Raw genomic sequence first — 13,791 nt, forward strand, 5'->3', positions numbered from 1 at the left:
GAAGCCCAGTGAACTCCATCCGGGTCAGCCGCCCAGACAGAGAGCAGAGTGAGAAGGCCTGGGGAGGGTGAAGGCAGGGGGACGTTGTCAGACACAGCCGGTCTCCTGGAAGGACGAGACTAGGGTGTGAGAGCAGAAGGGCGGCCGGCGGGGGACCGGGCCAAGGCGAGTTTACAAGGTGATGAGTTTTAGCTGAATTTTAAAACAAGAAAGGAAGAAATTAATAGGCCAAGAGAGCTGAACTAGGGAGACTACTCGTTCATAAAGACGGCTAGTTCATGAAGACTGCTAGTTTCCATTAAAGACTACTAGTTCATGAAGACTACTAGTTCATAAAGACAGCTAATTTCCATTAAGACTACTAGTTCATAAAGACTGCAGGTTTCCATAAAGACTACTAGTTCATAAAGACGGCTAATTTCCATTAAGACTACTAGTTCATAAAGACTGCAGGTTTCCATAAAGACTACTAGTTCACAAAGACTACTGGTTCATAAAGACTGCTGGTTTCCACAAAGACTACTAGTTCATAAAGACTGCTGGTTCCCATAAAGACTACTGAGCTTCCACAAGTGAACTTCAAATCAAGGTTAGAAGACCTGTGAGTTACAGCTTCTCTAGAGGAAACCCAGTGGCAAAGTGGATTAAATGACTTGTAAAGTTTCTTCTAATTCTGATATTCCAACATTTTATATTTTTAAAAGGAAATAAAAAGTAAAATAGGAGTTCCCATCATGGTACAGCGGAAACAAATCCGACTAGGAACCATGAGGTGGTGGGTTCAATCCCTGGCCTCGCCCAGGGGGTTAAGGATCCGGTGTTGCTGTGAGCTGTGGTGTAGGCGGCAGACGCAGCTCAGATCTGGCATTGCTATGGCTCTGGTGTAGGCTGGCAGCAACAGCTCCGATTCAACCCCTAGCCTGGGAACCTTCATATGCCACAAGTGTGGCTCTAAAAAGACAAAAGACAAAAAAAAGTAAAATGGTAGGGGGGATTTTTTTTTTTAATTCATCTAGGATTTCCCCCAATCTTCTTCCTCAATCTTCTCCAAATTAAGTAGCTGCATTCACCATGCCTGGAAGATAATAAAAGATGCTTGTTGACTAAATGTGGCACCAGAGCTAAAGTTCTCATTAGGTAGACTTTTGAAATCTTCGGAGTTTTTTTAAACACATTTCTTCCTAGTTTATCGTGACAAAAGGGTGACCTTGACAAGGAAAGGGCATGCTCTTTTCTAGACCAAATAACTTCAGAGAGCAGTTTCTTCATCATCGTCTCAAGAACTGTCATGCTTCCTCACAAAATTTTCAGCCATAATTTCCCCGGAATCTCTCTAAAATGGAGTAGAAAATTACAAATAAGGGAGTAGCTTGCAAGGGATTTGCAAACTTTATTAAGTTATCGTTTTTCCCCTATTGTTCACCAAAGAAACACAACAAAACATCCTCCCCCTTATTTACCAAAAGACTTACACTGTGATCACTGTCAAGTTTAATTAAAATCTAGATGTGCTGATGCGACCATTCCCTGAATTTTCAAGCATATGCTTTAGAGGACTTCAATAAGTGCGTAATTCCCCATAACGTATTTTATATACTAGAGGCATCTCATGTGGGCTTTGTATTAAATGACTAATAACCATGTTGTTTTGAGTGAATAATAGTTGAGTTAACTCCACTGGTACTAAGTAATTTACACTTACTGAGGAAACCAAGAAGGTCATTTGAGATGGGGTGCGTTGAAATCTGCCGTATCCTGGTTACACAATGTGCTTTGCATTATTTCGCAATGTCTTGAAGAATGGAACCAATAAAGCTGATATTTCATGGTGCGGGGTGCAGACTAGCAGTTTGATGTAATGTTTCAACTCGGGATTCCTTTTCTACCAGGAACGGATGAATCTATTGGACTGGAGAAAAAGACCACCCAAGGTTACACTGTGCAGGTGGGGTGCAAAGAAGAAAAAGAAAAAAGAAACCTGGCTTACAACTGTTTTCTCCCAGAATTAATGGAACCAATTGGCATATCTCCCGAACAAGCATGACAGAACCACAGGTCGATGGATTCCATTCCTTTTCTAGGAAAACCGTGGATTAATTCAGTTATGTTCAAGAAGCCAAAACAGTGCAGCCATTAGGGGATATTTTAGGAGCCGTGGTTTTGATTTCTTTGTTCCTACATGGTCAGTAGTAAGCAGAAGACGTGATCAGACGCTCCATCCGTGTCATGGCACATTAGCAAAGAGCCATTCCGCAGGCAGCCCCAGGAGAAAGGCCAAAGAAAGACGTGTGCCTGGCAAAAAATGTCATTCTCCGTGTCACAATTTCACCTCATCACCAGGCACGTCTTGTCACCTACAGAATCTCTCCTACCCTCACCCCAGTGCAAGATTTTTAAGTCCTAAAGCAAAAAAGCGATGCCCGTCTCTCCTCTGCATTCATTCAGCAAAACCCGCCTTCAGGGATACGCTGTTCACACCTCAGTCCAATCGCTTCCCGGCTCTCCGCCTGGCTGTCCTCGCAGGCCGAGTCCCATCTCATCCGCCTGCTGGCTCTGCCCTGCGTGGAAGGCACTGCTGTTTTCGCGGTTGTTTTTTGTATTCGCACTCCCTCCCAGCAATGCTGGGCTACGTGCTTCCTAGCACAGCACGGCTCTCAGATGGGGAAACAAACGCAGGTGGATAATGGGCTTGCCCAGGTCCCCTGGTACCTTAGTCCACCCAGGCTGCTAGAGCAGAAACACCAGAGACTGGGTGGCTTATAAACAAAAGCTGTTGATTCCTCACAGTTCTGGAGGCTGGAAGCCCCAAATCGAGATGATGGCAGATCCGATGTCGGAGCAGGGATGACCTCTGCTCCTGGTTCTGCGACTTTTTGCTGTGTCCCCACATGGAAGGAAGGAGGGAGCTTTCTGGGGTCTCTTTTCGAAGGGCACTAATCTCATTCACAGGAGCTCCACCCTCACCACCTAATCACTTCCCAACCCCCCCAATACCATCACACTGGGGTCAGGTTTCCACACATGAATTTGGGGGGTAGGGGACAAACACGGTTTACTGTACCCAATTAATAGTCACAGAGCTCAGGCAGTCTTCCAGGTCAGTCTGGCTGCAAATGCCGTCATCTTTCTACCGTATGGAATTATATCAAGTACGGCAGCATCAACCCTTTTCTCACGGGCTCCGACAGCAATAGCATAGGAGACACATCCTGGACTCACGTAGGCAACTGCCTGGTACTCCCTGAGCACTTTCTGGTGCCAGCCTCGGTTCTAAAGGCTTTACACGTTGCTTACACACTGTTCCATCCTTACAACTCTCAGAAGGAAAGTTATTAGAATTGTCCTCCTTCAACAGATGAGAAAAATGAGGCACAGGAGGGTTAAGTAACTTCCCCAAGGTCACACAGCTGGGGAGCAGTAAATGGAGATTCAAAACAGGGTAGTGTGGCTCCAGAGTCTCCCCACTACCCATCATCTCCACTACGGGGTCTCGATTTATTGAATAAGCAACCATTTACTAAATGCCTCCTGGGTGCCATCCCCAAGCACATGCAATGAGAGAAACCTGACCACCTTCCCTGATCAGGTCCCGGACCCAAGAGTTAACGAGACAATGTGGTCCTTTCTGTGCTAGAATCGACAGCATAAGGGGAGACACAGAGGCGGCGAGTAGGAGCTATGGAGGAAAACACACGGGGAGAAAAAAGATGGCCAGGATCCCTTTCAGATGGATGGTCAGAGCCCCCTTCCTGGATCCAATGGGATGAGATGCAGCACTTCAGTGAGACACAAATGATGGACGAGAAGGACACGGATTCCCCTCCACAGGTCATTTCCCCAGCCTGAGTCTGCATCTCAGCCTGGACCCTTGCTAGCTTTGCGGCTTTGAATAAGTTCCTTCTTGGAAACACCGGATCCTCGTGCGCAGAAAGGAAGCAAGAGTCCTGACGCCATGGGCTGGGCTCATCACTAGACGTAGAGAAAGCACGTAGGTCAGTCCTTGCTACCCAGCAGACGCTGAACAAGGGTCTGTCTTCGCCCTATTTCTCCCCATGAGCCTCATCAGCCAAACCAGGGCTGGGCCCGGGGCCAGTGAGGGCAGGCGTGAATGCGAAGGGTCCTCCAGCTCAGTCACCCTCATGCCCCACGCCTCTCCGCCAGGCACACACCTGCTCCATAAGCATCTGCAATGAGAGAAACCTGACCACCAGCCGTGACGACAGCGCTGTGAAGGCCAGATGGGCAGAGGGAAGCCATCTGAACTTCTGTGGCTGCAGCGGTCAGAATAGCTTGGTTCTGCTGCGGTAACAGGAAGGACTAATCCCAAATGCCCAGAGACGTAACCAAGGTTGATTTCGCAGTTGGGCACCATGTCACTGTGACCGACAGACAGGCAGACTCTGCTGTGCTCATCCCCATCCAGGGCCCAGTCTGGGACAAGCTCGTCCCCTGTTTCCACGACGGCTAAGACTGGACACGGCAAAATGGAGGACCCGGCACTGGCTCGTGAGCGTCTGCTCACACGACAGGTGTCACTTCTGCCCGTGTTTTGTTGTCTGTGCTGAGTCCCGTGGCCAACCCTAAGGTCAAGGGGCCAGGGAACGGCAATCCCACCGAGTGCCTGGAAGACAAGACACGGTCTGTCCCCAGCTCCCCAAGGAGTTTATAAAGAGGCTGAGAGCCCACCTGTCTCTCCTCCCAAGAGGTTCTCTTCCAGGGAGGTTGGGAGGGAACTGCTCCTCAAAGCACTGTCGGTGTGTGTGTCCAGCAGGCTCTCCGGCCTCCGGGGAAGCTCCTCAAATTATCCAGAGCCAACCAAACATTTCCACCAACGTGGCCCCACTGGCAAGGAAGGCAGAACTCACACCTCTGCGCATTTAAGCATGAAAGAGACCTCCCAGGGGTGTGCAATTTCCTCGAAGTCTTATGTTTTATCCTAGAGGTTCATGTGAATTTTGCATCCTACTCCATTCCATATCACTGTGTGTTTTAATGCCAAAATTGATACCTACAGAGGGGCGCAGTGCTGGTCCTGTATGACCACTAACGCACCAGCTCATGCTTCTGGCAAAGCGCAGTGACAGATCGCTGACATTCCAAAAACTTACTCTTAAAATGTTCACAAACTGCCAATATCCCCGAACCCTCTAAATCATCATTGTCTGTTACTTAGATCACGTTTCTTTTTCCGAATAAAAAGACCATCAGCCGTTTGCTGAGAACCTATTACGTGCCACCCATGATCTCATTACCTCCTTCCATGCAGCATCCACACCATCTCATTCCACACTCCTAGCAGGTCTCTGAGAAAGGCAGTTTCTACCAATGACGCGAGGCAGAGGCTCAGCAAGGTCAATGACTGGTCGGAGCCACACAGTAAGCCACGAAGGAATGCGAGCCCCTTCCGAGCTGCTCTGAATTCCCCAGATTTTTCCTCTCTGACCCTATTCCCTCCAAGCTAAGAAACCACCCTCAGATCGCCATCAACGCAGATACCAAGTGTATTTCCTTCCATCTTTAGCGCACATCGAGAAAGGAGTTCCCTTGCGGTGCTGCAGGTTAAGGATCCTGCATTGTCACTACAGCAGCTGGGGTCGCTGCTATGGCGTGGGTTTGATGCCTGGCCCAGGAATGGACACATGACGTGGGCACAGCCAAAAAAGAAAGAAAGGAAGGAAGAAGGGAAGGAGGGAGAACGTTGGATTACTTTACATGTAGCCCTAAAAAGCTACCTTGACATACAGGAGCTGCACAGTGACAGCTCCGCTCCTCAACCCCCTCAGCGACACTCCACACACCAGCCTCAGGGTCCCCGGGATTCAAGTTCACCCCATGGGAAGACACATGCTCCTCCTCAGCGTGGACCTTCGGGCTGCCCGGTGAAGACTCCAACCAGGATTGGAAAAGACACAAAGAGGAGCTTTGCACCTGCTTCCTGGTCAGGATGATGGGCATCTGAGGCCAACCATCACGAGGGGTCTGTGTGCCCCGCAGTTTTCCTGATGGGCTCCGAGCATCATCCCAAGCCCCAGAGGGCCTCTGCCTGCTGTGCATCCTTGCGTCAGCTAAACGGGACCCTGGAGGCAGGCGAGGGAAGCTCAGCTGGAGAGAAAAGTGTCACACGGCAGACCAGCTCTACCTGTCAGTTCTGCTTCCAGAGACAGACAGCCGTTCTGAACCCTGTTCTGCTAAGTGGCAAAGCCACTACATCGTACATTTTTCAAGAACTAGGTCAAAAACGACATTGTAAACATGAAAGCAACGGCTGTTATCCAACAAGAAAGAAAGAGAACAATGAAAATGTTTAAATCCCTGCATGTCCAAAAAAAAAAAAAAAAAAAAATCCCCAAACAAAATTAAAAGGCTACTGTAAAGGTGACTAGGCAGGAAAAGACGTGTCACGCAGCAGCTAAGGCGTCAGGAGCATTAATACAGGGCAATTCACACAAACCGATGCCAAATGCACAGCTATTTTTTTAAGGAAAAGAAGATTCGCAGAACTATCCATGGCCCGTAAGCATTTCTAAACTGTTTACTGTTCCTGGTTACCAGGAAAGCAAATTAAAATAAGGCGCCATTTTATGGCTAATTGGCAAAAATGATGGTTTTTCTTTTTTCTAGATAATGCTTAGTGCTCCTGAGAGTGCCACAGCGCAGGCTTTCTCCCCGGGGACTGTGAGAGAGTGGATTCTAGGAAAGCAATTTCGCCACATGTATCAAAAGCCCTACCCATGTTACCTTCTTTGATCCAGTTTCATTTCTGAGAACCTGTCCTTGGAAAATCACCAGAAATGTGGAGAAAGACTTACATTCCAGAATTTTCAATATACTATCATTTATAATAACTAAAAACCAACTGCCCAAAATGGGAGCAATCTAAACAGCAAAAAATAATTCAGTAATAAATTACAGACAGGGAGTGCCCGTTGTGGTTCAGTGGTTAACGAATCCAACTAGGAACCATGAGGTTGCGGGTTCGGTCCCTGGCCTTGCTCAGTGGGTTAAAGGATCCGGCGTTGCCATGAACTGTGGTGTAGGTCGCAGACGCGGCTCGGATCCCGCGTTGCTGTGGCTCTGGCGTAGGCCGGTGGCTATAGCTCCTATTAGACCCCTAGCCTGGGAACCTCCTTAGGCCGTGGGTGCAGCCCTAAAAAGTCAAAAGACAAAGAAAATAAATAAAAGAAATAAAAGAGAAAGAAAGAGAGAGAGAAGGAAGGAAGGCAGGCAGGCAGGCAGGCAGGCTCTGACTTCGTTCTTTTGAAAGAAAATATTACAGAGGGTTATTTCGGATGTAAAGCTCAAAGACCAGTCTCCTTAGCTGGACTTTTACAAATTGATGTCTACTTACTTCTCCTGCCACTCACAGCCCATGCCACCCCAGACGCTTAGCACATCAGCCAAGTGAAACAGCCTGATACTCTCAGGACAGAGCCCAGGACCACTGTTCTTGCTTCTGTGGTTCCTCTGCTTGGAACGCCTTTTCCTACCATCAAGTTCCCATGCATCCTTCAAGACCCACCCGAAGGAAGACCCCTCTGAGCTCCCAGACAAAGGCACCTCCCTCCCTGGTGTTCCCACAGCTCTTTATCTCAGGTCAGATCCTCCAGAAGCGAGGACTAAGTCAGGGAGCCTGTGCACGTGACCCATTAAGGGAGGGCGCTCAGGGGACCCTTACGGAGGAGAAGGAAGCAGCCGGGGCCGTGGAGAGAGCTAAGCAAAGGTCTGGGCTCAGCTGAAGCCTATGTGGATGATAAATGAAAGCCCAGAGCTGTCCCACCTTGAGGCCAGGGGTCCCTCTGGTCGTGTGTACCCCCATATCTGTCAGCCCTTGGCTGGAAGCCATCCTCTGAGCATTCCCAGGGCTGCAGCCACCAGCCGTGGCAATTCTCAAGAAAAGGAACTGTCAGGCAACAGGGGTCTAGATGGGCATCAGCAACGCAGTCCACTAGGTTCATTCTATCTGGGCACAGCTTCTCCGGCATCATTCTGATCGGTCATAATTCCTGGGGAAACTTACAAGACAGGGGCTGTTGCATTGTTCCTGAGATCAGACCTGAAGCTCATCATCCTCTTCCTCCACCATCCACACTGTTTCCCACCACGTGGATTTCCCTGAGGGAGACCAGACCTTCCCCCAAGGGGGTCTGAGCCCCTCTGAGGCCATAGCTGGGAAAGTGGCCCATCCACGGTTCAGGCCGAGCGGGGAGCGCCAAGCGATGCCCGGAGGTTCGCCTCAACACCTAACACATTTCCCCCGCACTCATTAGAAGCAGCAGCCCCACTTCCTCCTGGTGAGCACAGCTAATTACCTCTACCAATAGAGTAACTCCTGGGAGTTCCCTGGTGGCTCAGCAGGTTAAGGATCAGGTGTTGTCACTGCTGTGGCTTGCAGGAGCCACACACGCTAAAAAAAATAGAGTACCTCCTTTCCTCGCCTGATGATTGCTGGCAGAAGGAGCCCCACTTGGCCAGCAGATGCTGGTGCTTTAGGTCGAGCAGGCCCTGGCTGTCCTCCCTCGGATGACATCTCCACTCCAGGACCCACGCCTCGAGAGCATCCCAGCCCAAGGTTGCTGAGAGGACAGGAAGCATAAATTCCCCAAGTGGGTCACTAGGGGGCGATGGTGAGCAGATCATTCCTGCTCGCATCCCCCCTCCCCTTCTGGACTCATGTGATCTGCCTATTCACAGCCTGTCTCAGACCAGGGACTCTATTTGTGTCGTCCTCTCAGGCCCCTGATCCAAGGCCTCCTGGAGGACCAGGTCTGTTTTTATTGCTCTCCGCACATATAATCACTCAGAGCGCCAGCACACAGAGGCAGATGAGCAGAGGAGAAAAATGCTTTCTTACACCACATACATCATGTCCCTGAAAGGCCGGACTCACATTCTTCCAACAAAATACCAATTCTCTGGTCCTAATGTCTGACACGGGGCAATGGGTCAGAATATTAAATTGGAACCATCCCAGGATACCTGCAAAACAAACATCTATCCAATTTGGGGGGGAGGGGGCGTTCCTTACAGCCCTGATGAAATTGGAGATACCAGGAGCCGCATATGTGTGGTCAGGAAGAAGGAAAAGGATGCCAAAAGCCAGGGTTTCCAAAGGCCCTGACACCCACCCCCGCCACCCGGGGAAAATCAGACATTGAAGATAAAACCCATTTCCCTGCCAGGCACGACTCCCCTTACATGGGAATGGAGGCCAGGAGACAGTCGCCTGGGTCACGGCAATGTCAGTTTTTCTGTCCCCAGGCCCGCTTCTGTTCCAGCTCTGGGAAGGGCGGAAGGGATGGGCAGGAGCGGCTATGGAAAGTGCTGGACAAGGCCCAGCTCCCTGGCCACAGCCAACCCTGGATATCCTGCTTTGGCCAGAAGGGGCCTGGAAAGGAAGCAGACGCAGAACAATTGGGAAAGGTCTGAAAACCGCAGGAGTCTGATGAATACAGCCAAGAGGCTGCCCGGTGATGCAATTCATGGGAGACAAAAAAAGAAAGAAAAGAAAAAAATAAATAAGAAAATAAGAAAAAAGAACCCTCCAATCCTACCCGGGAGCATTCATCATTCAGCGTGACCTTCCAGGAATCTGCTGACAGACACAAAGTGTTTTGTGTGACTTTCTGCCTGGGTCCTGGAATCACTGAGAAGGGGAGGAAGGCAGGGAAGAGGCTGGCGTAGGGGGGAAGCTGAGGGATGGAGAGGCGCGCCGGGTGGGGGGGGTGGGGGGAGCCTTGTTCCCGGCACGTCGTTGGGCGCCATCTGCTGGTGGCGTGAAGAACCACACCCCCCTCCCTGCCAAACAAAAGTCAGAGGGAAGGAACAAATGTCCAATTTCCACTTCTGATGAGCCAGATGCTTCCACATACTTTGAACGTCACATTCTGTTGGGTGAGACCTGCTCTGCTAGTTTTACGGATGGGAAACTGAGGTTCCGGGAGGTGATTAATTTCACCGAGGGTGAGAGGAGGCCGAATTCCCTGAGAGGGTGAATTCCCTGTCGTTGAAAAATCCTTCCTCTTTCTGAACTCACAGAGCCTGGAATAGTTCCTGGAGCCGAGTGAATGACTGGACAAGGCTTGAGTAGCTCGACTCTTTGTAATTTGTCTCTAAGAACCCAACAGAACAGGAAAAAGTAAATGCAAAAATAAGAACAGCAGCCACGTGTGTGTCCACAGCACTCAGGAATGCCCAAGGCTTTATCTCCTCCAAGATGACAAACTGCCTGAAAGCTGGGGAGGGGTCTGATTCTTTTCTGACCTCCTCCCAGCACGGAGCTGCCCTGGAGGGGCCCTGTCAGGAAGGAGATCAAGCTGCACACGCAGGCACCAGGTCAAAGCGACTTGAATCAGCCCCAGGTGACAGGTGGCAGCCACTACTGAGGGTCCCGAAAAACCGTTTGCTGTTGTGATAGCTTTGCTCCAGCCATCCGCTTGTTTCCCGTCACAGACCCGGATGCTTCCTCTTCTCCATGGTCTGGTGATGTTCAGGCACCTCAGGTCTCTTCCCGCTGGGCCCCACCCTCCATCCATCTCCTCCTTCCTACAAAGGCAGACCACGCGTACATGCCCATACTCCCACACACAGGCAAGAGGGCACCACAGACTCCAGCACAGGAAACCTCAGTATCCCCAGACACACTAGGATCTGTCCCATCTTGGAATCTTGGCAGTACTTTTATTCCTCCCACGCTCTCAGGCTAGGATAACTATCCTTCTCAGAGCAAACTCCTATTCAACCTTCAAAGCCCATCTCCAACATGGTGAGCACAAGTTCGTGCGGCCAAACAAACCGAAAGATCAGAGTTTGGAGCACAGAAAAGTTTACTGCGGGACCACGCAAGGAGACAGGTGGCTCCTGCCCCCAAAATGTCAGGAACTCCCTGAACCAAAATTGCAAAGCATTTTTAGAGCAAAGTGGTTGTTACAAACTTCTTGGTACAGACATGCTGCGTGCTCGTAGCTGTCTACAGAGGGCAGATCCCAATGTTCCTGCACCCCTTTAACAAGATAACATCGGAGTTCCCGTCGTGGCGCAGTGGTTAACGAATCCGACTAAGAACCATGAGGTTGCGGGTTCGGTCTCTGCCCTTGCTCAGTGGGTTAACGATCCGGCGTTGCCATGAGCTGTGGTGTAGGTTGCAGACGTGGCTCGGATCCTGCGTTGCTGTGGCTGTGGTGTAGGCCGGTGGCTACAGCTCCGATTAGACCCCTAGCCTGGGAACCTCCATATGCCGCGGGAGCGGCCCAAAGAAATAGCAAAAAGACAAAAAAAAAAAAAAAAAAAAAAAAAAAAACAAGATAACATGTTATACTTCAGGGAGGCGCTCAAGCAGAGGGTATGGGGGAAGCGTCTGCCCCCGAGAAGGTCCCAAAGGGTCCTGCTCGGTTACAACATCACCCTCTTGTGAATCCGCCTCACCCACCCTGTCCACTAGGTAAGGGCTCCCTTCTCTGAATACCCAGAGGCTTTGTTCATATTTAACTACCACACATAAAGCGCTGCCTTCTTCTGCGCAGGCCCCAGATAGAAGGAGATGCTTAGGCAGCGCCCCCTGGATAATTCAAGGAAAGAATGAGCAGAGGCTTCTTGCAAACCCTCTAAGAAAAAAAGTGGAAGCAGAAGGGAACCTGCACACTGTCAGCCACGGGATCCCAGCTTCCAGCTCAGGCGGCTCTCAGCCCTTGAGTCTGGTCTGGAGCCTCTCAACAGGGGTGCCTGACTTTCTGGAGGTGGGGAGGGAAGTGGGAGACCCCTCGTTTGTGGAGGAACAAAGCACAACCCGTCCGAGAGAAAAATGACCCTCATGTCGGCAGCATGTCAGACATTTTGAGATCTAGAAGCTTCTGCATCCAGCTCAGCTTCTGTACAAATTTGGTCCAGCCCCAGGCACTCACTTCTTTTGCTTAGGCTCTGATCTTGGTTGATATGTATCTAGAAAATGTGATTTCCTGAGTGCCTAGGCTAGGAAACAGCGCCCTAAGTGTTTATCAAATGAATGATTTAGAAATAAGAGGATAAGGCGCTCCTTGTGGCACAGCCGGGTAAGGATCCAGCATTGTCATTGTGGCAGCTGGGGTCACTGCTGTGGCACAGGTTCAGTCCCTGGCCGGGAAACTTCTGCATGCCATGGTTGTGGCCAATAAATTCATTCATTAAAAATAACCCAAACTGCCGATGGTTTGGCTTATTTTCATCCTCTTATTTCCCCCCATCTGAGATTTTGATCCCTGTCCCAAGATGCCCAAGTCCCAGATGCCATGATTCCCCCAGGACGGGAGAGGGTACCAAGGGTTAATGACCGTCTGTTACGCACCAGCCCCTGGACCTTGGCATGGCTTCGAAGTAGCTGTCATTGTCCTTTGCTGCCACATGAGGACAGAGGCTCAAGGAAGCAAAGGAACCTGGTCAGGGCCCCCAGCTTGTCAGAGGGGCAGCCAGGCTCAGTCCCTCCCACCCACACTGAGGCCTGGGGACCCGGGAGCAGGGACAGCTGGCTTCCTCTGCTGCTTGCCCTCTAAAGGACACTTTTCCAACTCTTTACCCCGCGGGGGAATGATCTGGACTCTGCCAAGGGTTTGAGGGAAACCTCCACCTTCGGGGGAGCAACTGCAGAGAGCAAGGCGGCCCTTGAGGCCAATTGTCTTCCCTGGACCAGCACGCACACCCGCCACGGAGCAGGTCTGTGGGTCAGGCGGAGGGAGGCGAGGCCTGCGGACGCTGGTCTGGGCCTCCATCCCCGACACCGCGGGAGAAGCAGCGCCGCCTGCACCTCGACTGTGCGCCGCTCCGCAGGCCTTGGGAAGAGAGCACTGATTTAGGGCTGCAAACAGGCGAGTCACCACTTTTTCTGGCCAAGGAAGGGCAGTGAGAAGACCACCCGTTAGCAGACGTAAAATTGTCTCAAGCTAGAAAACCCTCGATCAGCCTTCCTGAATGATAAAATCACGCAGCATGTCGAAAATCAAAACAAGGAGTTCCCAATGTGGCCCGGTGGAAATGAACCAGACTAGTACCCGCGTGAGGATGCAGTTTTGATTCCTGGCCTCGCTCTGAGGGTTAAGGACCTGGCATTGCTGTGGCTGGAGTGGAGGCCGGCAGCCGGAGCTCCGATGTGACCGCTAGCCTGGAAGCCTCCATGGGCTGCAGCTCAACCCTAAAAGACAATAAAAATAAAAATGAAAAACAAACGCAAACTTCTCTGACCCTTACCCAGCACAGCCTCCCACAGCGGTCACCCATAGTTATTGCCTCCTTTTCCTCACTTCCATTCCCCCCAAAACATTCCTAGGAGTCTAAAGGTTTCCATGGTACCAGGTCCAATGGACCCACGTATCTAACGACCCACTGGGTATCTTAAATGTTACGGGTCCAAAACGGAGGTAAGTTGGCTCCTCCCTCAGTCCCTCCTAATTCGCTCTATCTGCCACCACCTCTTGCTAGTTGAACCCCAAACACAGGAAACACCTTGGCTTTTTCCTTTACCTTTAAGCCTCACAACTAAGCAATTAAAATCCCTCTGGTTCTACCTGCAAAATACTTCCTAAATCCACCCATTTCTCAGGGCCTCCACTGTCCTCCCTGGGGGCAGCCTCTACCCACCTGATCCCCACAACCACAGCTGCCGCTGCTATTCATCCTTCCAACAACGTCCCCTTAAAATATCTCAGTGACTTCCGCATGCTTTCAGTTTATTTATTTATTTTGTCTTTTGAAGGCCACACCCTCGGCATCTGGAGGTTTCCATGATAGGGGTCGAATCAGAGCTCCAGCTGCCAGCCTACACCACAG

General features: G+C 50.6%; 1 long non-coding RNA gene across 1 annotated transcript; it reads right to left on the bottom strand.

Annotated features, from left to right (window-relative positions):
* LOC106507391 lies at nt 943-9,708 on the bottom strand. Its single transcript, XR_001303331.2, has 3 exons — nt 9,552-9,708; nt 1,703-1,909; nt 943-1,075 (listed from the first exon to the last, which is right to left on the bottom strand). It is a non-coding gene; the product is annotated as an uncharacterized LOC106507391 (long non-coding RNA).

Source organism: Sus scrofa, chromosome 3 (genome assembly GCF_000003025.6).
Source record: "Sus scrofa isolate TJ Tabasco breed Duroc chromosome 3, Sscrofa11.1, whole genome shotgun sequence".
NCBI lineage: Eukaryota > Metazoa > Chordata > Mammalia > Artiodactyla > Suidae > Sus > Sus scrofa.